We start from the raw sequence: 26723 nt of genomic DNA on the forward strand, positions 1-26723 counted from the left end.
GGTGACAGATGTGAATGCACCCCGAGGGACGCAGATCTCCTTTGGACTGTAGTACCTGCATCGTGATGCAGCAGCAAAATCCCTGTCCTTTTTCCAGTTCCTGTATGATGTGGAGTCGTCCTAATTTTCCCAATAAGAAATACTACCATACTGTTCGTACTGCATTGCATTGTAAAGGTAGGTTCTGTATCATCGCATAGGCAATAGCTGGATCTCACACCTCTGGACCTTTTGATCTGGGGTTACATCAAGACGTTGCGTACAGATATGAAACCCCTGTAGATACGAATTAATATCTGCTTGCTAGGTTCCAAGCTGCCTGTCTTGTGGTACTATAGACACTAGGGACCTTTGAGAGAGTGCGGCAGAACTTCATGAGCTGTTGTCAGGCATGCATTGTGATGTACGCTGTGTCTGTCCATAACACATTAAATACGCATTTCCGACCATTGGTTCCCTACCTCAACATAATTGGTTGTGGTGCCATTATCACCTGCTTCTATTTGGTCTGAAAGGTTTGAGACACCCTGTATAAGTGTGCTCTCTGTCAGGAGTGAGTTTGTTCGATTTGGTGAACTTTTATAAGCTGATATCCTTACTGAATAGACATGTTTCTTTCCTTTTTGTCATATTACACGTTCACAGATACTGAAGATTTTAATTATATATACTGCAGACATAACAGCATGTCTGCCGTATGGAAAAGGGTGGAAACGTGTGTTTTAATAGAGCTAACGTAGGACATTTTTAAGCGCGTTCATTTTCGTTGTATGATATGCGAGCCAAATAAACCCGACAATTGCCGCTGGAGAGCGCTGGGAGTGCAAAATCATTTTCCTCAGTTTCCCCCGTGTGTCTACGGCGCTGTGTCTCGTGACGTTGGATATCTGGTCTGCGTGCACGTCAACGTCAGCTGCATCGCCCCGTGTGACAACGGTTTAAGAGAGAACGAATCGACGAGTGTGAAGAGACTGCATCGCCAAGTTCTCAGGCAAGTCATACTCGAGGAACTACAGCGGGAACGAAGGTAGCCCGTTAGCACTGATATAACAGCGGTGCCTTGATTTGTAAAGTATGCAACCCCAACATTAGATTCGCACTCGCTCCATTCCTGGCTTCGAATGGGTGGATGTGGAACCGTTCGCTGCTTAGTCCATTGTGTCTGTGACAACAACGGAACTCTAAACGGGCGCAGCAGTAGTGGTGACGTTATGTTGCCTAGCCATTCACATCCTCTCATTGGTTCACACTGTCCGCCCCGATAGCTGAGTGGTCTGCGTCACGGATTGCCGTCCTACGGGCCTGGGTTCGGTTCCCGGCTGGGTCGGGGATTTTCTCCGCTCAGGGACTGCGTGTTGTGTTGTTTCCATCACCATTTCATCCCCATACAACGCGCAGCCCGCCCAGTGTGGAGTCAAATGTAGCAAGACCTGCTCCAAGGCGGCCGGACCTGCCCCGTAAGGGTCCTCCCGGCCAATGATGCCAAACGCTCATTTCCATTTTCCATTGGTTCACACTGCCCTATGTGTCAGGTTTTAGCCTGAGCATCAGCTGCTAGTGTACACTCCTCAATATGTCATGCAAACGTGAGTGTGTGTAACCGCAGAAGTGAGTTCCTCCCTTGCTCATCCCCGAATATCACATGAAATACAAAAAGGAAATATGTAAAAAATATATATTTTCCATTGGTTCACACTGCCCTATGTGTCAGGTTTCAGCCTGAACGTCAGCTGCTAGTGTACACTCCTCAATATGTCATGCAAACGTGAGTGTGTGTAGCCGTAGAAGTGAGTTCCTCCCTTGCTCATCCCCGAATATCACATGAAATATAAAAAGGAAATATATAAAACTTGATTTTCTCCCGTGGCGTAAAATGTTCAAATAACTTACGGGAACGCAACAAGATGACCGTCCTCGATAACCGTCGACAGTTCCATAGTTGCACACCACGTCATTTTCAAGGTACAAATGAAACGAGACAGGGCTGTCCAAGGATATGCCGGCCGAATTGGCCGTGCGGTTCTAGGCGCTGCAGCCTGGAACCGCGAGACTGCTACGGTCGCAGGTTCGAATCCTGCCTCGGGTATGGATGTGTGTGATGTCCTTAGGTTAGTTAGGTTTAACTAGTTCTAAGTTCTAGGGGACTAATGACCTCAGCAGTTGAGTCCCATAGTGCTCAGAGCCATTTTAACCATTTTTTTTTCCAAGGATATTTAAATCCTCGGTATGCAGAGCATGTGAGAAAACTCTCTCTCTCTCTCTCTCTCTCTTTCACACACACACACACACACACACACACACACACCGTAAACACAAGCTCCCCGCCACAATCAAAGAAAGATGACGAACGTCAGAAGTAAATTTAATAAGAGATTTTTAACAGGAAATTGCCGAAGCATTCGTAACAAAGTTCCTGAGTTCACTGCTTTCTCAAATTATTCTCAGAACCGAGTGCTTGCTGGACAGAAAACCAATTACTACAATACACTGTAATTCCTGTAATCCGAACAGCCAAAACATTTCTGCCTTTCGGTGTCTAGCAGATAGAATATTTACAGACCTGATGAATAAGCAATATAGAGTGACTGACCTTAACATCATAAAACATCTAGCCAGAGCCAAAGCTTATCAGTAAAATACTGACGTAAATTAATACGTAAGAAACACCGTACGAATATACAGGAGATTTTTGTAATAACTGTAATTATTTAGCGTATTTACAGTGTATTGTTAACTTTCTGCTCACGACGGAATCTGGATTTCCAGGCTACCCGATATGGCTATACGTCGTCTTTGTTTCTTCGTTATCTCTTTGATTTCATGTTAACATTCATGAAGAGCTCACTCGCGCTACTTCTGTGTTTGTCTGCGGGATGTGTCTCTGAGGAAGTTACACGGGCTGTGCACGCATAAGGCTGTAATAACAGGGCCCTGCCAATACCTAGAAACAACATACGCCATTCCGTTCGAGTCCTTCCTCGGGCATGGGTGTGTGTGTTGTCCTCAGCAGTTTGGTCCCATAAGTCCTTGCCACAAATTTCTAATTTTTTTCAAATGAAATCAGAATCGCGGCCGTAGATAAGAGCCTCCATATGCGGATAATTTAACTTGAAACGATTCATCATAATACCAAGGAAGATATTATAGTCGCTGTACATGAATATAACCATACGGAGGGGCCTAAAGTAAGTTATATAGGTGACCTGATGGCATACGATCCGCAAGTGGAATCTGTAAAAAGCATTCTAAATCAGTCGACAAAATTTATAATAGCTAAGATACTATTCGGAAGTAATCGATTAGGATGACAGGAGAAACGACTGAAAAACTATCACCGAACAGTACAAAACTTGGTGTCGTATGAACATTCCTCGTAGAGAAGGCTGAATCGTGAAAGTAGAAGCGTTAGGAGTAGAAGGAATGGCTAACAATTGGTTCCAGTATTACATGGAGTGCAAAGGTAGACATAGTTCGCATGTCTGCTGATGATATTGTTTAAGTAAAACAGTTGTCCGACAAGAAATACGTAAGCACTGGTGTTCCTCAGGCTAAGGTATTGGGTCCAGTTCTGTCCTTAGTATGCAGTGTATCAGCGACACTCCAGATGGTATAAGTCGTGGAGAAAAAGTTTTCATCGGCTGATGACAGTAAAACATAGTCAGTCGTAAAACACCAGAGCTCCTATAAGGGAAAACAAATGAAACGCTCGTGGATGTTTATGGTTGGGCAGTAAATACCATAAGCCAACGGCCTTGCCGCAGTGGTAACACCGGTTCCCGTCAGATCACCGAAGTTAAGCGCTGTCGGGCTGGGCTACGACTTGGATGGGTGACCATCCGGTCTCCCTAGCCCTGTTGGCAAGCGGGGTGCGCTCAGCCCTTGTGAGGCAAACTGAAGAGCTACTTGATTGAGAAATAGCGGCTCCGGTCTCGGAAACTGACATACGGCCGGGAGAGCGGTTTGCTGACCACATGTCCCTCCGTATCCGCATCCGGTGACGCGTATGGGCTGAGGATGACACGGCGGCCGGTCGCTACCGTTGGACCTTCATGGCCTGTTCGGGAGGAGTTTAGTTTTTTTTAGTAAATACCATAAGAATAATAACTAGAAGTAGTAGTTGCGCTCATTTTAAGGAACTATTTAGAAACTGTCAGCAGCGGGTTACAATCTCCTAGGACTTTTAGAGGGGAGTGAGTACATAATATTTTGAACAGGAAATCACGTCCTGAAACGAGCTACAGCCGCTTGAAAACATGTTTGCTTGGTAGGTAGGCCACAGAGTAGTCATGATGGCTAAGGGAGGTAGCGGGTGCTTACGTCGGATCGGTTGATGTCACTGAACGTCAATCATACCTCTCTGACCTGCTTCGAGCCTCATTCATGTGTCTGTCGGTGTTAGAGCAACATGGTAGGGGGCCACGTTTGAGGAATACACTGACATGGTCCTTCTGTAACTATATATAGTGTCTGTTCTTTCTGACATGTTCGAAAGAACAGACACCATTTTGATCCAGCAGCCATTACGAATTAAGACACAAAGGAATTACAGGCAGTGGCTGCGAACGGTCATTGACTGATATCAATGAAGAAAGTTGAAAATTTGTGCCGGACTCAGATTCGAACCCAGATTTCCTACTTACTAGGCAGATGTTCTGACCACTAAGCCACCTTGATGCAATGGTCATTCCAACTGCACAAACTACTATAGCACACCCCCCCCCCCCCCCTGTCAGACCCAAATTCTCAACTTATCCACACACTACAGATGTAGTCCACCTTGCCCTTTACGCTCATAACTCAAATGGCTCTGAGCACTATGGAACTTAACTGCTGAGGTCATCAGTCTCCTAGAACGTAGAACTACTTAAACCTAACTAACCTAAGGACATCACACACATCCATGTCCAAGGCAGGATTCGAACCTGCGACCGTAGCGGTCGCGCGGTTCCAGACTGTAGCGCCTAGAACCGCTCGGCCACTCCGGCCGGCCGCTCATAACTTAGTTTGCCTGTTGTGTGTACATGGGCAAGAGTGCTGATGTATAAAAAGTATGGCTCTTCTATACTAATGCTCATGAAACTGGCAGTTAAAACGATTGTTTGGTTCAGCATAATTGAGATGTTACTTGCAGTAGTGCCAGGTGATGGTCAGTGACTGAAACCGGTAGCTAATGAATAAATTGTTCTAATGGAACCAGGTGTCACGAATTTCCTGAAACATCCTTACTCCGCCAAGTGAGTACAGCTACCAATCTGTAGTGCATATAAGGGAAAACATTGTTAAGAATTGTGGTAATAGTTCTGTGCATAATCATTCAACAAGATCCACCATGGACTTACATTTACCAAGGAAAAAAAATTCTAAAGTCAGTATTTTCTGCCAGGGAATAAAACTGAATAGTAAATTGCCCAAGGAAATATAAGATATTATTGAAATACAGCTACTAAAAAAGTCAGCTAAAACATCTTCATAGGTAATGCATAATACACTATTAAAGATTACGTGGAGGACTCCAAGCAGTGAGTAATAATGAAAGGGGTTAACTATAACACCCTGTCGCATTTTAACATATGATCTAGGTGCACTGTCGTTTCAAGAAAGTCATGTGTCAGGATGTAAAGTGCATGGTAGTAATGTCTCGCTGACGTAGTTTTCTTCAGGTGAACAGAGAGAAGTACGGGAAGGAAACATGGAGCATACTGTTGGTAGCCCAGGAACTTGTTGTCTGAATAGGCAGGAGCTATTGCAAGGGGCATAGCAGCGCTTCCGTGGTTCAGAAGTCGTCAGCGGGTGTCCATAGTGCGTCCGGCAATGAAGGGAAAAATTATGTTTTTATGTTATTAGTTTGAAAGGTGGTAACCATTAGGGCAAACCATTTTTCATCCTTTGTTAATTACATAATCCCCGCAGAGACAATGCAGCCATGTCAGCTACGTAGCAAGCCATCAGAACGAGTAATTGTAGGTATGACTGGAAATTACAGAGTTTGTTTGCCACTAGTAAAAACAGTTACGGCAATAGATTTTTTTTACGTCGGCGAGGACGGCTAGGAGATATGGCCAGGTTGGCCGAGGTCAAAGAAACAGGCGCAGGCTCTTCCAGGAAAGCATCCGGGCTTCTACAAAAGCATAACCACTTTACTTGTGAGCATTGGTCGTGGCATCTAGACATAAAGTCTGCCCACGAGGGCCGGCTAGTTTTCAGCAGGACATTGACCAGTGTCCTGTATTCCGGAGGCATAGTGTCCACCTCAGATGTGCGACCGAGCCTTATGATTTTCTCTGGGAAGAAGCGCACTACCCGCCACGGGCGTTTAATGTACACACTCTTCTCTGGCGCTAAGTTTATTGAGGAGAGCATAGATTTTGGAGGCAATCTTTCTCACTGGAGGAATATTGTTACAGAGTGTCTAGACGGGAGTTCTGGCGTAGTGTTAAGTACGCCATTGGCGCAATTTGCCAGGCAGATTGGCCATTGGAGGGGACAACTTTTGGCGACGCCATATGGATTTGCAGCGAGTCCATCTGACGTGCAGCCTTGTATTTCAGCCAACCTATGTCGTATTGACGTTCAGCAAGCGTTGAAGAATCTCGATCAGTACCTCACATATAGTCAGAAAACGTTGTTGCTTTTACCTTGAGGGAGGCATCAGGTAGCGTTTCCATTTTAATATTTCATGTCAGAAGGAGATTGTGAACAAATTAGATTAGCAATAATCTTAAGTTGCTGGCTCCATATGTACTAAAATATGTACTATCCAATTATTGTATGTTTGTGTTTTGTGGTTTCTGCATCAGGTGTGTTCTTTGACTATTGGATATGACAACGGCGTTGTGAATTTTAGGAGGGTTATTTTCCTGATGTGTTTTTGCGTTTGAACAACGAAGGTACTTAGAGGGATTGTGTTCGCTGCAGGCTCGTATTTTGAGATGCTTGTTTGACATCTGAATGACAACTAGGAGCAGGTCGGGAGACGTTCATGCAAAGCGCGAATTAGGTGGCTTTCTTAACATCGAGAACAATCAGTGTATTGATCGGGACGAATCAGGATACGAGCGGTTGTTTCTTCCACAGAACAGTCAAATTGAGAGGTAGCTAGTAGGCACGGTTCAGTGTCACGTTTAGAGGATTCTGAAGCCGATAGTGAAGTAGGCGAGGGAGAAGATACGGAAGACACATGTCATGTAGTAGTTCACTGCAGAAACCCGTCAGTGGCTGACGATAGAAGGGCTATCCCATCTCTGATAGCAAGTATCGAAAGTAGCAATGGGACGGACTGCGCCCTCGATCTTTTGAGAATAGAAGTAGAAGAAAGGCGCAGAGAACCAGAAGAAACAAAAAGAAAAATAACAGAATACGAAGGTAGGTTAACACAAAGTATCAAGGATGTGTTAGGAGAGGTAGCTACGTGCAAGAGACACGCAGGCGAAGCAAAAGAGGTAGCATTGGAAGCAAAAGGGGGCTCTTCTGGAACTAGAATGGACGATACTGGTGTACAGAAAGACGCTTTGGTGGCCAAGAAGTATGCTAGGTCAGCCAAAGGAAAGCGAGATAGTTCAGGAAATTCAGGAACGGGTTTCACAGCACTCTAGGGAAATTAAGACACTGGATAACCTGCAGACACAACTGTCACAGCTGGAGCCAGACCAAGAGCGTGTCGCCGAGCAATAAGTTATCATGACGTACATGAAGGACACAAGAGGCCGTATGGAACAGTTGGAAATACAGGGCGCTAATACGAGTAGTCTGGAGGGGCACGAGGAACATCTGAGATAAACCGAACCGGAGACGAGTGGAACTGGCACTCGCTCTGATATTACTGAACTGGTAAATATCATTGTATCCCCACAGCAAAGACCTATTTTTGTTTGCCCACCACGCGTGTGCGCAACACAAGCGGCGGGCCTCGCCACAGTAGCGGAGCAGTCGCATAATTGCGTACCGATTAGAAGGTTCAACGCTCAAATCTACGATGGGAGCAGAGAAATGTGTGGCCACATCTGTCGACGGGACGATGTTCCACAGAATATCGAACACATGAGAGTCACAGAGATGGGAATGGGCGCAGAAGGAACTGAAGACCTGGATTTCAAAAAATGGATCAAATGGCTCTGAGCACTATGGAACTTAACAGCTGTGGTCATCAGTCCCCTAGAACTTAGAACTACTTAAAACTAACTAACCTAAGGACATCACACACATCCATGCCCGAGGCAGGATTCGAACCTGCGACCGTAGCAGTCGCGCGGTTCCGGACTGCGCGCCTAGAACCGCGAGACCACCGCGGCCGGCACCTGGATTTCAACCACAAACATTTTATATCTTTGCAAAATTTTCAAAACTATCAGGATAGTGGAAACATACTACTTCTCAAAGCCTGGGTAGCCCAACATGACAAATCCTTGCCTCCTGCTTGGCCATTACGCTACAAGCCTGAATTTATTTGTGGACACGTAGATGGTTAGGTGGCGGTTACTACGAGAGATATTGCGGTCACCCGTCGATCGTATGCGGGATTCAGAAAGGTATTCCTCGGAATATACTAGTCAAAATAGATACAGGATGAGATCAAGCAGGATATAATAATGGGCAGGGACCTGGAGTCATCAGGATTCTGAAGCCCAGTGGAACTTGTTGAGTCATAATTAAAGAAGAATCAATCTCTAGATTAACCATGGAGCTCAAGTACATTTACGATTCTGTTATATGAAGCTCCCCATCCGGTACCAGCAAGTTCAAGCAAGTAGATGCGGAAATGGTATAGCGGGCTTAAAAGTATTATCTGAGAGCTGGAGAGCGCTATAGATCCCAGAATACAAATGAGAAAAGGTGTGACATGGAAAATAATAATGCTCTGCCGTATAGAAGGGACAATGATCGAGGAGATAGTCGGAACGAGCCATCAGGTCGACAGCTTCACTTTGAACCACTAACCAAAATACGAGGAAACTGTAACGATTTTAATGGTGGGCCTAATAACCCAAAGAGGAGCAACCAACCAGCAGAGATAATTGAGATTCTACATCTACATCTACACCAATACTCCACAAGCCAGCTGACGGTGTGTGCCGGAGGGTACTTTGAGTACTTCTATCGGTTCTCCCTTCTATTCCAGTCTCGTATTGTTCGCGGAAAGAAAGATTGTCGGTATGCCTCTGTGTGGGCTCTAGTCGCTCTGATTTTATCCTCATGGTCTCTTCGCGAGATATACGTAGGAGGGAGCAATATACTGCTTGACTCCTCGGTGAAGGTATGTTCTCGAAACTTCAACAAAAGCCCGTACCGAGCTACTGAGCGTCTCTCTTGCAGAGTCTTCCACTGGAGTTTATCTATAATCTCCGTAACGCTTTCGCGATTACTGAACGATCCTGTAACGAAGTGCGCTGCTCTCCGTTGGATCTCTTCTATCCTTATCTATTAGGCCCCCAAATCCCAGGAATGACTATCGAAACGACCACTCCACGAAGCAGCTTACTAGATATTGGAACAGGTTTAGCTCGAAGCTTACCAGCACAAAACATTGGAGTGAGCCAGTTCAACTTGTTAGATGATAAATATATACGAAGACTATCATTGAAAGAAAAAGGCGAGATCATATCGAACAATGTACATCCCTTAATCGAAGTTACTGAAGGAGGATTATTGATAAAAGGCATTGTGGATAGCCGAAGCCAAGTTACCGCTATATCGGAATCAACATTTGAAACATTCTCTCGTAATCGACCATGGCCGACTCTGTCTCTCAAGAAAACGAGGCTTAAGGAAGCTATAGTGGATAAACACACTGAAGTCACTCGGCAATCTCGACTCTAATTTATAGGTCAAGGACACACTATCATATCACCGGAATGGATTTTCTTAATGAGCAGCAGTGAATTCGTCATACAGAAGGAACCCTTAATTGGCATTCCGTTTGAGGAGCAAGCAATTAAGGCACAGATTGCAGAGAATTATTTGAAACTTAATTTTCCCAGCAGAATAGAAGAAGGGGAAGTAAGATGGCCACGACATAATCGGGATGTCCATCTAGCAGGCACAGAATTGTGGAGATGAGAAGTTAACCTTGCAATAGAGCAGAAAATTCAGTCTATGCAAAACACAGAGAGAACAAGATGGAAGAATTGCATCATATTTTATTAGAGAACGCCAAGGTGTTCTTACCAAAGCCTGCCACAGTAAAAAACTTTGAGTACAGATTTTGAGTGAGGGAATACTGCATATTTTTTGTGCCTCTGTAGAATGTCCCATTTAAATACAGACATTGGGTATTTTTAGGAATTCAGAGCATGTTCGAATACAGTGTTAGAGAGCCTGCAAGGTGGACATAGAACAGCCCACTATGTGTAGCAGGAAAGAAGGATGGTTCCATTTGCCTGGTGCTGGACTCCCACCAAATCAATATGATTATTAAACCAGAGACAGGCCCGAGAAATTAGAGTACTTACTACAGAATTCCCATGGGATGTCAGTTTCCTCATTGATAGACTTGCGTGCCAGTTTTTGGCAGATCGAACTTCCTCCTGAGTATAGACAATACACCACATTTCTAGCATTTGGAAATCGTTAAGGGTTTAAATGTCTGCAGTTTGGATTAAATGTGTCTTCACCTGCATTCATTTGTGGCTTAGATAGTATTCTAAGTTAGGCACTGAAACAGTCACCTGTTAAGTAAGTGGATGATCTGCTAACAGCTGAAAGGAATTGAGAGGATCGCCACAGAGTATTGAGGGATGCTCTGCAGACATTCCGAGAACATTGTATGACGACTAATACAGAAGAATCAAGTTTTGGATCCAGGAAGGTACAGTTCCTCAGGCACATCATTTCCGCTGAAGCTACAGCACCAAATCACACAGATCTGTGCTAGGAATGGAATTCCCATAGTATGTAATTTTCTTCTTGGAAGAACAACGCCTTACTAGCGGCCATAATGATGTTCTTTTTGATCACCACTATCAACACATCTATCAGATTGTACAGTAGTATCCTGACTTCTCAAGAACTATTCCAGTCACTCACTGCCTATCTGCTCGTACAAGAGGCACGCCTTCTCACTATCGTCTGACAGTTGAAAGTAACACCAATCTGTCAGAAAAGACCAGTGCCGTCACCACCAAATAACAAACCCACAATAGCACCATTTTCAAAGAGCCCCTAAGCTGAGCCTTCCATACTGCCTTCCAATCGTTGGCCTCGCTGCTTTCTGACATTATGTGCAACCCAAATTCCACAGAGAGCCACACGGTCTAGTCGAGCCAACTCTCATGACAAGGAAGGATGTAGGATGTCTGGCACCACTTATGAATGTATCACCCTTTGTGGTACAATCACAAATAATCCTGCCTCTGCCCATAAGATCTGCACTCTTCCTTTGACCCAGCATCCAGGCAGAACTTCCTTCGACAGCTGGAAGTAAGTGAAATATAAAAAAAAGTGTTGTGTGTTGTGTGTATGAATGACGAAAGCCTCATGTGTCAGTAACATTTATCTTTATGCCTAGGGCATTCATGTAAGAGCGATCGATGAGCGCCAATTTTTCGAATTGTTTGTATTAATTACGACGTAAACATGTTGTCTCTTATTTAAATCTTGTCTTTTACCTCTATCATTTTCACTCTCCTTCTCACATGCGACACATTGACAGAAGATGTTCACATGTAATATTCACAACACTTGACACTGTTTGGTAACCTAGTCATCGTTACTTTGTTGTAAGATATTTGTATGTGTGAAGATGTGGGGTGAATGAAGTTACATTAGAGCCTTTGTGTAAAATATTTAGTATGAAATAACCTTCAGTTAAAGACAAATTTTGTACCGATTAGGATTTTTCAGGGAGATCATTCTGAAACGGGTTGAGTGTTTTTGTAAAGGTAATACACCCAATTGTTATAATTATAACAATTGTAATAATTATAACAGTGACATTAGTAAGTGAGTGACTATTGCCTTGATGGGCACGTTTATGTTCCCATGTTGATTTTGATTGTCAACAAAAAAAGTTTGTTAGAAGTACTTACTGTAACCGGAAGGTCCATGAATTAATTCGAAGCGGATTCCTACATGGGGTTCGGCGCACATGTTCAGAGAAGAAGTGTTGAACTGATGAGTGGATTGATCTCCTCGCGTACATATCTGTGATGGGTGGTATTTAGATATTAGTAGAATCAGATGATTGGCAAAAAATTCCTCACATTTCCCCTTTTAGTTAAAACGAACAAGAATAGATTTATGCAATTTTATTTTTTTCCCTTTCCCGTGTCACACTACTGTAATCTAAGTGTGACATTTCCTAAGCGTGAAAGATTTTTGCCAGTGGGAGGCAGTGAAAGGTGGTGACCTTTTGGGCACAGCATCTTTCACCCCTTGTTAATTACGTAGTCCCTGCGGAGGCCATCGCAGCCAACTCAGCTCCTTAGTGAGCCATCAGGACGAGTAATTGTAGATATTCCGCTAGCAATAATAGCTGGGTCACTAGATTTTTTTCTGTGTCAGCGAGGACGGCAGGTAGCTGTGGCCAGGGAGGCAGAAAGCAAAGAAACAGCTGCAGGCTCTTCCAGGGAAGCATCCGGTCTTCTACAAAAGCATGATCACTTTGTTCCTAAGCGCAGGCGGTGGCATCTCACCATAAAGGCGGACCACGAGGGCGGCCCGGTCTACAGAAATGAAAAGGTTTCCATGTCGGAAGCTCCTTACATTACAAGACAATTAGCACAAGACATTGCGGAAAAGCGAGAAAGCATAAGAAACTAAAGTAAAGTAAGAACTATAAGATATTCCCAGAATTAAATTTTCACTCTGCAGCGGAGTGTGCCCTGATATGAAACTTCATGGCAGCTTAAAGCTGTGTGCTAGACAGAGACTCGAACTCGGGACCTTTGCCGTTCGCGGCAAACAGCTTGAATCTGCCAGGAAGTTTCGTATAAAATATTCATTTGAAAATCTTTCCTCTGGATATTGTTATCATTAGAAAGCACATCAGTGAAGAGATATTGAGGCGGAAATTACCCACGACGGACAGACTTCAATTCACAGCATGTATAGAACTATTTACGAGTGTTCTGGACAAGGAGGGCGATTTTAAGTTATGTGTTATAGATTTATGGTCAAATACTTCCGAAGGGTTTGTTTATACTGCTACTCAGAGGCGAGCTATATTCCGGCAGCTTATTAAACAGTACGATCTGATGATACAGACACGATATGCGGGCAGGGAACCTGAGAAATTTAGCTGCAATATGAAAAGTATTTGGCAAAATGAATGAATTATTGCCAAGAAACTATCCAGCTAGAATTCACACAGTTATTGGCGAAATATTGACGTTGTTCCGTGATAGGTGTCCCTATAAGGTCTCTTCATAAGCCAATATTATCAATGCTAAGCGGCGCTTGAGGTGGTGCAAATAATAACGTAGCTAGATAACTGGAAGCGAGCTAAAAATATATCAGTGTATACCCTGTGGAAATCCGACAGAAGGGTTTGGGTTTGGCAAATGCCTTGGGGACGCTACTTTCCGTAATGTGTATTGCCAGAACGAAAGTACAGAAGAAGTAGTGTTAGGATATGAGGGTGTTTTTTGTGGTTAGGGTGTGATCTCCTTATTGCGATTAAGAAAATGGTAAATGAGAATGGATATCAACGCATTTGACAGCACTGTGTAGTGTGTACTGTAGATGAACGGTTCAGAGCGATGACTGTATCAACATGACAGTGCACACTGTTGGAAAGCAGCACCTGTGAGGCGATGGTTTGTGGACAATAACGTTCCTGAAATAAAATGACCTGCCCAGAATCCCGACCTGTATATAGTGGAACTCATGTGGGATGAGACAGAACGTCGACGTCACTCCAGACCCCAGTTTCCACTTCCTTCTGAGGTTTCGGGTCATGAGGAAGAGTGGGCTGCCATTTCTCCACAGATATTTAGACACCTCACTGACAGTAACCCAAGCATAGTTCAAGCCATCATAAAGGCGAATAGTGGACACACCCTACATTAATGTCCACTATTAAGTATCCGTATTTTTTTATCAGACAGTGCCGAAACTAGTAAGGGACATACGCCTCAAGAACTGAAAGATGTTTCAAAAGAGAACTGTATTACATTAAATTTGATTTCAATGCTTCTAGCACTGGTAAAAGGCGCCCACTGTTTATAAACTATCGAAAACGCCTTAATATAGGTAATTTATTCTTCTGGGGGACTTTTCGTAGCCCCAAGCGTCATACTGAAAAGCCAGTCCTTCTCATTATCTAACTTCCACTGAATGCCAACTCCTCTGAAGATCCAGAGACATTAACTGAATTTAGCCCTACGTTTTATCATAACGAAACCCGCAACAGAAATCTAGATACAATACTTCAGATCTACCGATCAGGGATTTAACTTCACAAAATGCTTACAAATATCTTTCTCTTGCACCGTACATGAGAATAAAGGCCACAGAAGGTGGGATGGCGTGTCAGTATTCAAGACTGGGAAAAATTGTAGCGGAGTAATGTGATTCCAAATTGGCATTTATTCACAAATGGAGCGTGAACTGAACTTCAGGTAACATTTAGCACATATAAACTCGCAACACTACGGTTCTGTAAAGGAAAACTGTTTGTCATTATATTAATCATAGTTATTCAGAGAGGATTAGGTTGACTACGGAATGCGACATCGATTCCATGTACTCGCACAGGAAGATTGAAACATTCACAGAATAACCGAAGGCGAAATTTACCATTTTCTATCAAAAGTTGAATCGTCAATACTAGCTTGTGACTAATGGCCGAAAGAAACGCAAAACTTAATAGGTATCACAATGCATTGGGTGTATCATGGGCGCCGGCCGCTGTTGCGGAGCTGTTCTAGGCGCTTCAGTCCGGAACCGCACTGCTGCTACGGTCGCAGGTTCGAATCCTGCCTCGGGCATGGATGTGTGTGATGTCCTTAGGTTAAGTTAGGTTTAAGTAGTTCTAAGTCTAGGGGACTGATGACCTCAGATGTTAAGTCCCATAGTGCTTGGAGCCATTTGTACCATTTTTGAATTTTTTGTATCATGGCCAGATAAAGAAAAATCTACACTTCATTTAAAGCTAGTTAAATTATAGCAAGGAAGTATAGGGCCCTATACTCCTAACAAACGACTTTAAAATTACCTAAAGTTCGTAATACGTAAATCTTAAATAATTCCCATCCAAGTGCACACGGCAGTGGTACATCATACCTAACTCCAGAACAGCGACTACCATAGGCGTAACTAGCCCCGTACGAAGTCCAACCTGCCTCGCCTTCCTGCACAAAGACCAATAAACTTGGAGGGCGAATTTAACCAATCAACACGACGAATTTTTCAGTGGTATAGCATGTCTCCCCCAATCAGAAGACAGGAGAAAAGGTATCTGATTCCGCTTGCTCAGAATTTTCTATTGGGTCAACATCTAAACACCCACATTCCCTGCAAATGGGGCTACAGGGACCAATCGTGAAGCTGCACATTAAGTAAGCTGAGGCAGATAAACGTCCCGCTAGAGTGCCGATTCAAGCCAGCTCCGGAAATTAAAGTCAACGGCCATTCCGAGGAATCTGAGTGTGCATGTGCTTTGCAATTATACAAACATTCATAAAATCTAACAATCATCCATTTTAGGACATGGTGTTCTGAATATTAAACGTAATAAAAAAACGAGAGTAAAACAACCTCATGTAGGTATCCAGTGTGATCTTCCCTTTTGGCATGGTAAAAATATGAAACAACACAGGTAGCAAAAAAAAACATCTCTTCAGAACTTCATAAAACTACAAAGCTATATGAAGGTGGACTGATTGGCAAATTTCATTACTCCCTACCCAGGTTAGAAAAATCACATCGGACCTGTTATTACAATGTGATGACAAGGCCAAGGAATTTTGTTACATTCATTGTTTATAGGGTGTAGAACAATTTCTGCTACCAGCCACAATAAAAGATTATTTATTTGTCACACGACCGGTTTCGGGCTTGCGCCCATTCTCAGGTGTTTATACATTCATATATATGTTTATATTGCTGGAGATCAAACATGTGCATCAATGTATAAACACCTGAGGATGAGCACAAGCCCCAAACCGGTCGTGTGACAAATAAATAATCTTTTATTGTGACTAGTAACGGAAATTTTTCTACACCCTATAAAGGAACGGTCACGGAGTTCAACAGCATCCACTATGGATACAATTGACATTCTTTGTTTTCTTTACTGTGTCTACTTAACTGATGAGAGCACGTGCGGCAACCCAAAACCACTGTAATCATTATTAAAATGTTCTTAATTACTTCTACACTATGCAAATACCCTCAAAATGTAATTTTTTAGGAATTTTGAGAATAATTAATCACAGTTCCTGAAAATAAGAAACACAAAATCGGAAAACAATCGTAATAAAAATGTGGTCCTTATTTTTGACGTAATCCAAGTGCATACATAATCTCCTTTCCTTAAAATAAAAAACATATACTGGAAAAACAATCATAATGCAACATATAGTCGTCATTCAGACTTCAGACGAGTTTCAAATAAAAATCTACATGAATTATCGTTCTTCCCTTAAACAAAGGGAAGGTCATGTCTCTTTACTTTCTCCAAAATGTCACGCGAAGGCCACCTGAGTTGCATGCATCCATTGTAAATTAACAAGTCCAGTGTTCTACCATGGAGTTTGAACTGTCTCTTCTGGGCACAGAACAACACTCGGTTAAATTTTTTTAAAGTAATCACTACGTTTTTACAATCTCATGTAAAGAGAAAACAGTATTGGTTCACAGATGTTGGAAGCTTTTTCCCTGCAAAGCTATGGCGTCCTATTTATGTATATATGAGGTCTAAGACCTGCATTTTCAAATGTTATGAGCTACTCTGATAACAATGGGCAAGTTCCAGCACAAATCTTGTGGAGCAATCCTCATCGTCTCGGGCCACTGCTACATGGGGGGGGGGGGGGGGGGGGGGATGGGGGGGAGAAGACCATCCAAGCTTGCAGGCACCCACTGTCAATTGACAAGTGGATGCTCTGTCTTGGGTCCCAGTACTACAATTGTTGTTCGAGAGTAGGCCATTTCCTATCTTTTCTAAGAATTGTCTATTGTGTGGGGCTCAACACTTCTACCACTCGTTACAGGCATGTCCATTAATTTTACTAGCTAGATCACGTTTTAATTAACCATTAACTTTCATTAGAATTACCCATAATATAACAGTCATTAATGTCAAAGCTCTGCATAATCAACTCCCTTGTTTTGTACCAAATGAAGACCCAGGGGCGAAAATGTTGACAGTTAGTTTCTGCCTCGCATTTTTGCCTTTGGATTACTTACTGGGCACAGTTACATCTCCTTAAAAACATTCACAAGTCTCTGCCCACTCACTGTGTATCCAGTACCAGTGCATGGGATAATGATAAAAGTAATACTTGGACAACTGCTAATTGTTGCACGTCCATCTTCATTCTTGACGTGGCTGTTTCTTGTTCAGATGTCCACTTTCGTAGACAGGTGTCGAGGGTTCGGCGACTACCTCGTGTGTTGCGTGTTTAGTGGCTACATTCTGAAGGGAGGCCATTCGTGAGTGGCAACCGCAGAAAATGGGAATGGAGTACAAGGCAGCCAACAACACACATCCCACCAGTTACGTCCGCTCATCAGCTGTCTCATTACTAGTCAAAGCAACCTGGGCATCAGCTGGCTACAGAAAGAGGAACGGGCCAGGTGCCGAAGGACCTCCCCCCCTCCAGCACCCCTCTCTCCCCCCCTCATAGCAGTGGTCTCGTCCTCGTTGTCCCATTCTGACTATCAGCTGACCACAGGTACAGATGCCTTCTGGACTAGCAGGCAGCTCTGGCATTCACTGGGAGCAGGGAAACGAAACGGCCTCGTTTACGTGGGCAGAAAGGAGTGCTGCAACCGCCGCTTGATTTCCACAATGAGATTTTCACTCTGCAGCGGAGTCTGTCTTTTGAATTTAATTCTGGGGCTTTAGCCCACAGAAAAGAATATAATTTTTATTTTTATAACAATATATGTTTTTTTACTTTATTTTTTCTGATATTTCATTTTAAAATAAACCTCTTAATAGAACACATCTATTAATTGCTAACTGTATTTTAATAATTCTAGTTAATGTTCGTCCTGAAGTATTTGTTTGAATATTTAACATTTCTGTTCATATAATATGTTTCCCTTTCTTAATTTCCTTAGCTATATCACTTCCCTTAGTAATCCTATAATTCTGAGTCTGAAGCCCAAATACCATAATTTTATCTTTCATCTATGTTCTGTATTCTGTACAAATTTATTTTCAAGTCATTAGATAATTTTAAATTTTCTTTGACAACTTCTTTAATTTTTGTTTTGATGCATTTATAGTGATTAACTCTTATCTATTTTCTTTTTGTTTCCCCAATATACATTACTAGTGAAAGAAACTATTTCTTTCCAAGATTTAGGTTCATCATTTTTAAAAACTTCATACTATTTTCAATAGTAGAGTAAGGTAATTGTTTCCAATTGTTTCTTTTCTGATTGGTAATAGTGTGTGTATCTACAAAAGTAATAATTAAATTATCTTTTCTTAGTTTATCACACTCCCTTAAATTATTTCTTTTACAATAATCATGATGTTGAACCACAGTGAAATTTTTTATAGTGTAAGTCATGAAGTTTATGCACAGAAAAGCTGTTTAACTGCTCACTCATTTGTAAGGAAGAAACTAATGAATCTTTGAAAGAATTACAAATAAAAGTTAATATATTAAAATAAAAATGAAAAATAAAACATGAATTTAGAGAAATGAAAATGAAAACTGAAGAATTTAATGGATTGAAATAAAAATTAATAACAAAAAATTGATACAATAAAATACAAATTTCAGTGGTTTAAAATAATAATTAGAAATAAAAAGTTCAATAGATAACTGAATGTCAAAAAATTTATTAGATTTTTAAAATTGAGAAGGAAAATTTTATACTTTTATAGAACTTTGAATATAATAGTTCTAGGTTTATGGAGGTAATTTATATGATATGAAAATTAGAGTCATGTAGAAAAGAAAAATAAAAGATTATTAGATTTTATAAAAAATAAAAGAATGAGTATATTTTTTAAATTGTTTGGGAATATATGAATACTAGATTTGGGGAGCTAATTTATAAGAAAACAGAAGAATCAGATTTTTAAAGGGAAAAATGAATTCATTTTTTTAATTTAACATTTTAAACAAATATTATACATATATATATATATATATATATATATATATATATATATATATATATATATATATATATATATATATATATTGTTAGAGTTTATATTTTTTAATTTTGTCATGTACAAGTTTTTCTTATTCAGTTAAAAATGTGTAATTAAGCAATTTCCAATCATTTTAATATTCAGTTACATTTGTGATTTAACTGATTATGATTGTTTTTAGTAAATTCGTTGATGGGATTCGGCTGAATATTTTTTTGGTAGCTGATGTGGGGTCTGCCCCACTACTGATAATCAGCTAAAATCTGTTATGATAATATTTGGGGCAGTAGCCCAAAACGTCATCTACTCATGTCTGTAAACACTGGTCAAAGCCATTCGAGACTTCCAAATGTAACAATGCTGCATTTCCACAGATACACATGTCTAATTCTTTCAAACAAGCTACAAAGTTGTTACATGATTAATTATACATAGATATTCTTTAGAAAATAAAAATATTCTGTATACATTCAATTTGGCTGTATGTTATCAAATATATGCGCTATAAAATATTTGTTAATTTAGGATGAGATAAACCTTTTAAAAATTCTGAAAAACTATGGTTGCTGAACTCCATTTGTTCATTCAACACATTTTCAGAAGTTTATCTTTATGTACCATTTTTTCTTTTTATTATTGTAGACCTAGTTTTTATCATAGTTTTCTGTGGGTATTAGAGTTAGGCTGTTGTGGACGTCACTTAGTCTGTGTCTATTAAGGTACATTCAGTTAGCTGCTGTGGATTTGTCAAAGTGGTTAAGTCTATAAGCATTGGTGTATTCTTTGTAACACATATGGAAAGTTCTTCCTCCTCTGCCTATGTAAACAGCAGGAGAACTGTTACATTGTAATGCATATGTTCCACAGTGTTTTGTTATAAGGGTTTTCGTGGTTCCTGAGCCAGGTACATGGCATAAGTGGTACCCAAGTTTGTTGTGCATAGAGAAGGAAATGTTAATGTTGATGTGTCTAAATAAGCTAGCAATTTTTTGTGATGCTGTGCCTAAATAGGGAATTCTTGTGAAGAGATGCATCATGTCAGCGGTTATTCCTATAGTACTTCTATTGCTGATGTTGGACTGTATTTTGTTGGGTACTTTGTCTTTTGATTTTCCTGAATATCCATCGTTTACTGCAGTTACTTTTATCATATCAATTTCTTCTTTAATACTTTGGCTTTTGAATGTAATATGTGTGTCCTGTTCAATATGGACCTAAATCCAGCATACTTATGTGTATTTGTTTCATGTTCGATTTTGAACTTTACTTTATTCTGGAGTAAACTGAATAACGTCAGAGGTTCATCAAGTTCATCAAACTAGAAATAACTTTACACAAAGATAAAGCTTCTAAAACTGTACTGGATGAACAAGCAGAGTTTAGCAGCTAAAGGTTTCTCAGTAATTTCAAAAGTTTATTTTTCCTAAATTTACAAAAATTTAATAGTGCAGCCATTTGATAACGTACAGCCGCAAGTGAAGTGTTCACAAGTACATATATATATATATATATATATATATATATATATATATATATATATATATATATATATATATATATATATACTGGATACACAGTGAGTGGGCAGAGACTTGTGAATGTTTTTAAGGAGATGTAACTGTGCCCAGTAAGTAATCCAAAGGCAAAAATGCGAGGCAGAAACTAACTGTCAACATTTTCGCCCCTGGGTCTTCATTTGGTACAGAACAAGGGAGTTCATTATGCAGAGCTTTGACATTAATGACTGTTATATTATGGGTAATTCTAATGAAAGTTAATGGTTAGTTAAAACGTGATCTAGCTAGTAAAATTAATGGACATGCCTGTAACGAGTGGTAGAAGTGTTGAGCCCCACACAATAGACAATTCTTAGAAAAGATAGGAAATGGCCCACTGGGGACTGTAGTATCAAAGAACTCTCGAACAACAATTGTAGTACTGGGACCCACTCTCACACTGACCGGACTTCCCTCCAGGAAGACAACGCAACAACAACAATCCCTATATGAAGAGGACATAAGCGCCGCGACCGACTGGTGACGGCTCCAGTTCAATAGCAGCTTCAAGATTAGGCACTTGGATAGCAGTGTCAACGATAGTGACTTCGATAGCAGTTCATGACAGACTTCTGTCAGTTAGAGATCAGCAGTCACTGCAAAGACTGATTACTTCGTATGTCACTCTTACTTGCGACACATCTGTATAATTGACAAAGTTAAGTATTGTAATTTTCTTATTGTAATAAAACTCGTTAATAAGACTTGCTTGATTGTTTGTCTAGAGAAACGAGTATGCAGGCTTCCTAGCCACTACAGGATTGGCAATGAGGTGAACCAATAACTTAGCGACAACCCAGAGCCTAGCTGCCACAGATTTTGTTTTGACGTGGGCTTTTGTGTTTTGCTGGCGCCTTAATTGTGCCTTGTCTTTTCTTTCTGGGGGTGTATTTACATGTTTTAATAGTGTCTCTTATAGTGTTTTTTTCTATTCTGGGTTTTCAGGTTTTTGCAGAAATTTTCTTTTCCTTTTCCAAAGTGAGTAACCCACCTCACCCATTCCTTGCTCAGGCACTTCAGCTGCAAGCAATAGATACAACACAGCTAACACTGATGTTTCAGCAACATGGTCATCGTCGTCGTTGTGCAATTTCGCTGGAAGTTCAAATGGTTCAAATGGCTCGGAGCACTAAGGGACTTAACATCTGAGGTCATCAGTCCCATAGAACTTAAAACTACTTAAACCTAACTAACCTAAGGACATTACACACATCCATGCCCGAGGCAGGATACGAACCTGCGACCGTAGCGGTCGCGCGGTTCCAGACTGAAGCGCCTAGAAGTGCTCGACCACACCGGCCGGCGCTGGAAGTTCATCGGGAGATTCAGTAACTGGTTTAAAGGTTTCTCGCAGTGTCTGCTCCCGCTTCAAATCCCTAACCTCAGCATATCCGCTCTTCTTCTTCTTACGCAGCTGCCCCTTCTCATAACACTTATTTCCTCTTCAGTTAAGTATTTTCCTTTCATATCGACTGCATTAACCCGCTCATTCAGTGTACTTTTCAGTCTCAGAAGGGTATGATAATAGGCCTTGAGTTCCTTGCGTGCGCCTCCAACCTGACGTTAGAGAATTGGAATTTTGAATCTATGTGCATGTGAAGGTTTTGTGTATACACACCCGTCCTATCAAACTTAGCTCCGGGCATGCACGCGAATTTATCCATGGTGATACGTATGCATATCCATGGTATAGCTACATATATAGGAACTACCGGAAGGTCTGTCTGTACCTGCCATTATTCAGTTTTCTTGTTTTATCAGTAACGAAAAACTGTGAATAATTCCAGCAATTTGCACATATCATTGAATGACATATCGGTTCCTACATGAGCCTGGTAAATGTTCTTTAAATTCAGATTGTCTTGTTTGAATGCTATAATTATGTTTGCCTTATCACTCACCAGCTGTTTTGGGATTCTGGAATATGTCTGAATCGCCGAATTTCATCTTGGTTGTCTGTGGTTGCTTCTATACCAATTTGTAAACGCTTTGAACCACTGGTGGTTAAATTATACACTGAAGTGAACAGTGTATGTCACACCATCTACAACCTGCAATATCTCCTCTAATGTTTGGTATTTCGGCTGAAACAGTGTTTTTGAAAATACACGTACATCCTCAAAGTGCACTCCATTCGGATGTGTTAGCAGCGACATGACAACATTTGTCTTGCCGCTGTTGGATGGACCCACAATTACTGACCGTATGTTGTCGGGAAGGAGTACGCCATTCTTCTTCTAATCTTCTTGCACACTGTCACAGCTTCAGTCGCTCACAACAAAGTCTTGATGCTTCACCAGCTCTGTCATGTTACCTACTACGTCAGGTACTGGCTTGCAGTGGGCTTTTATAGAAAATAATGAACACTACGCGCTTCCATGATACCGACCATCGCAGGTACTGGCGTGCAATGGGCCTTTGCAGAGAATTTAGTTAATGACATAATTTTCTGCTGTTGTATGTTTGCAGTGAAAATATGGGTGGAAATAGCTTTAGTACTTGCAATATAGTGAGAGGTAAGAAACAAAAAACACATACATGGTTACATAAATTTTTATTCATTAATGAGACACAGGATGCACTACATCAAAAGTTCTTTCTCTATCTTAACACTGGTACGGAATACAGAAAATAAAGCCTTCTTGTAAGAACAGAACTCAGCATGTATTTCTCTCAGACTTCTTGGCAGTACATTAGTTATCGTTGGTAACATATTCACCAACTATTCGAAGTCGTCTATATGCACACTGTTCATACTTAGATACTCTGCAATGTCTCTGTATACTGCTTTAACACAAGGCAACCATCTGTCTTTCCAACACAGTGGATAGCACCATCTGTAGACCGAACAAGTTTGTAACGGTGGAGTGCTGTAGATAAAGGGATGTTTCCCTTGATTTCACATCCTGTTGTACAGGATAGAGTTAGAGCAGCACAGTAAACGTCCAGAGCAGGACAGCTCGGATGGTACTCAGTGGTCAACTGCTGCTTGATGTAGGCTTTTGCACAATATAGTTCATCCAACTCCACCTCCGTAAACTGCTCTTTAACACATTTCGCTGCATTCTTGATCTCTGTCACAACATGCCACTCTTTGTCTGTGGTTGCTTCTATACCAATTTGTAAAAATTCTGAATCAGTGGTGGATAAATTATACACAGAAGTGAACAGTGGTGGTGCACAAGACTTAATTGGTATCTTCTTATCTATTACATCCTCACTTTGTCCGTCCAGTATCACTGGAATATTCTGCGATGACGCGTACGATGGGGTCCAGTACTGACCTGTGTCGTGCTGATTACGATCCCTGGTACACTACTTCAGACAGCAACAGCCCCCCAAAAGGGCAATTCGAGGACCCCATGGCCTCTTGTACGACTCACTGGCGCAGGCGGAGCTGTATGCGGATACATACCAACAACAGATGACTACGCCCCCCCACGGAGGATGGAAATGATGCACTCCACCGTGCAGAGGAGGACACAGCGGCGGAATGGGAAGCTATTCGGGACGCCCCGACTAACACTATGCCCGGCTCACAACGCCGGAGGAAATTCGGAGGATTATCAAGTATAGCAAACACACCTCACCTGGAACAGATAGAATCAGCAATACGGAATTGAAACACCTACCGAGAAAGCCTATTGTGCTTCTCACCCGGATAGTGAACAGCTGCCTCAGGACTGGATACTTCCCAGAGGCATGGAAGATTGCCAGAATAGTGCCAGTACCAAAACCGGGCAAGGATCTCTCACACCCTGACAGCTACAAACCCATAAGTTTACTGCCGACGCTGCGAAAGGTACTGGAACGTGTCCTACTGAAACGCATGCTGGACATCCTTGTGGCACACAACATCATCCGACCGGAGCAGTTTGGCTTCCAGGAGAAGCTATCGGCTGAGTTACAACTACTACGCATCACGGAATCTATCCAAGACAATTTCAACAAGAAAAAATATACCATTGGAGTCTTTCTCGATATAGAGAAGGCTTACGATAAAGGCTGGCGACGCAACTTGATCGTCAAGCTCCGACGTACCACTCCCCTACCAGACTGCTATTTAAAACTTCTCGACAATTTTCTTCAGGATCGCAGATTATATCTTCGCATTGATGACGAGAATTCAACAACACGGCCTGTCCTTGAAGGACTTCCGCAAGGATCGGTCATATCTCCACTACTGTTTAATTTATACATTAATGACCTCCCGACGGTGCCACATGTTGCTGCCAGTTTCTATGCCGACGACACAGCGCTCCTGACTGCAGGCACCAGAATGGACCACCTCATCACACGGATGCAGCGCCAACTAAAATAACGGTCAATGCAGAGAAAACCAAAGTTATTGTCTTCACACGTCGAAGACCCATCGTCAACGAACGCCTACGGATGTCAGACCAGCCACTCCCCTGGGCAACAACTGTAAAATACCTTGGAGTGCATCTGGACGCCAAACTGCTGTAGAGTCATCACATTATGGAGAAGAAGACGTCTGGCCTCAAAATGCTGGGAGCTCTCCTCCCATTTCTGAAGAGCTCGTACCTCAGCCAACGCACGAAACTCCAGTTGTACCACGCCCCAGTTGAACCATCTATTTTGTATAGATCGACCTCTTGGGGTACTACGTGTGCTACTAACTACAAGAAGCTGCAGCTCGTACAGAGCAGATGCCTACGATGGATCACTGGAGCCCAATGGTGGATCCGGAATCATGACATTCATCGAGCCTTTAGCAAATCTTACCTCTCAGACAAGGTCAAGGAGAAGGCAACGAAACTTATTTCGGAAGTTGGACATGATACGCGACAGTACACCACAACTCACCACAATAGGTACGGTAGAACCCTTACGCAACCACAAATATAAAGTACCGAAGGCGATAGTATTTGAGCCTCCGTAAATGATATCCCTACGTAATTCTCCATAATTTAAGGACATAAAGTCCTTTAGCACTTCTACACACATGTTTTCAAACACACACCAAGAGCAGCGAATTAAAGGACTCTTCTGTGTGCCCAAACTAAAGCTGAAAGAAGAATAAACAAATTAAGCGAAAATTTTTACCCTTTCCATTCCCTACAGAAGTAAAAATCAACGAAGTTGATCAGACTTCAACACCACACACACACACACACACACACACACACACACACACACACACACAAATGGTACACTACAGCGAGTCAGGGTGTTGTCAACCGACAATAATATCTCAGTGTTCTTCTCCATCAAGCTGGCCAGGTGTGCAGCAAGATCCCAGGATGCTTCTGCTACTGCAGCTATCGGCAGGCTGGGACACATTGCTGTTGCAGACCACGACAGGCTGTAGGACTTCATATCCACTGATAAGCAAAGAATAAAAACCGTTACAAGCGATAATAGCAGCACAAAGACTTAATCTTCCTCACACGACAGCAAACACAGTCGTTAAACAAGGGATACTTACTCATCCGCAACTTATTCCTATTCGGCTGCTGCTGCTGCAGCAGCTGGGCAGCGCTGGACAGTCTCGCTGGCGCTTCATGTTAACTACTATTGAGGCTTCAGAGCTGCTACACCCGCCTTATATCCCTGATGTGATCGTGTACTGCGTTCGTATCGGCTACTGCCAGTTTCAGGTGTCTCTGGTGAACTAATTTTGAACTATACCAGTTGCCTGGTCCTCTGGATCGGAGCAGACGTCTCTTGTGAGGTGGAAAACTTACTGTGAATTTAGCCCGACGGTTAGTCACGCGGTCTAACGCACTGCTTCTCGAGTCGGAAGGCGTGCTGGTCCCCAGCACGAATCCACCCGGTGGATTAGTGTCTAGGTGCCATCCAGCCTGTGGATGGTTTTTAAGGCGGTTTTCCATCTGCTTCGGCGAATGCGGACTGGTTCCCCTTATTTC

General features: G+C 42.0%; 1 pseudogene; it reads left to right on the forward strand.

Moving 5' to 3' along the window:
- The first annotated feature begins 3742 nt into the window (after positions 1-3742).
- Positions 3743-3860, forward strand: LOC126471837 (5S ribosomal RNA; annotated as a pseudogene).
- Positions 3861-26723: the final 22863 nt, after the last annotated feature.

The sequence above is a fragment of the Schistocerca serialis genome, chromosome 3 (genome assembly GCF_023864345.2).
Source record: "Schistocerca serialis cubense isolate TAMUIC-IGC-003099 chromosome 3, iqSchSeri2.2, whole genome shotgun sequence".
Lineage (NCBI taxonomy): Eukaryota > Metazoa > Arthropoda > Insecta > Orthoptera > Acrididae > Schistocerca > Schistocerca serialis.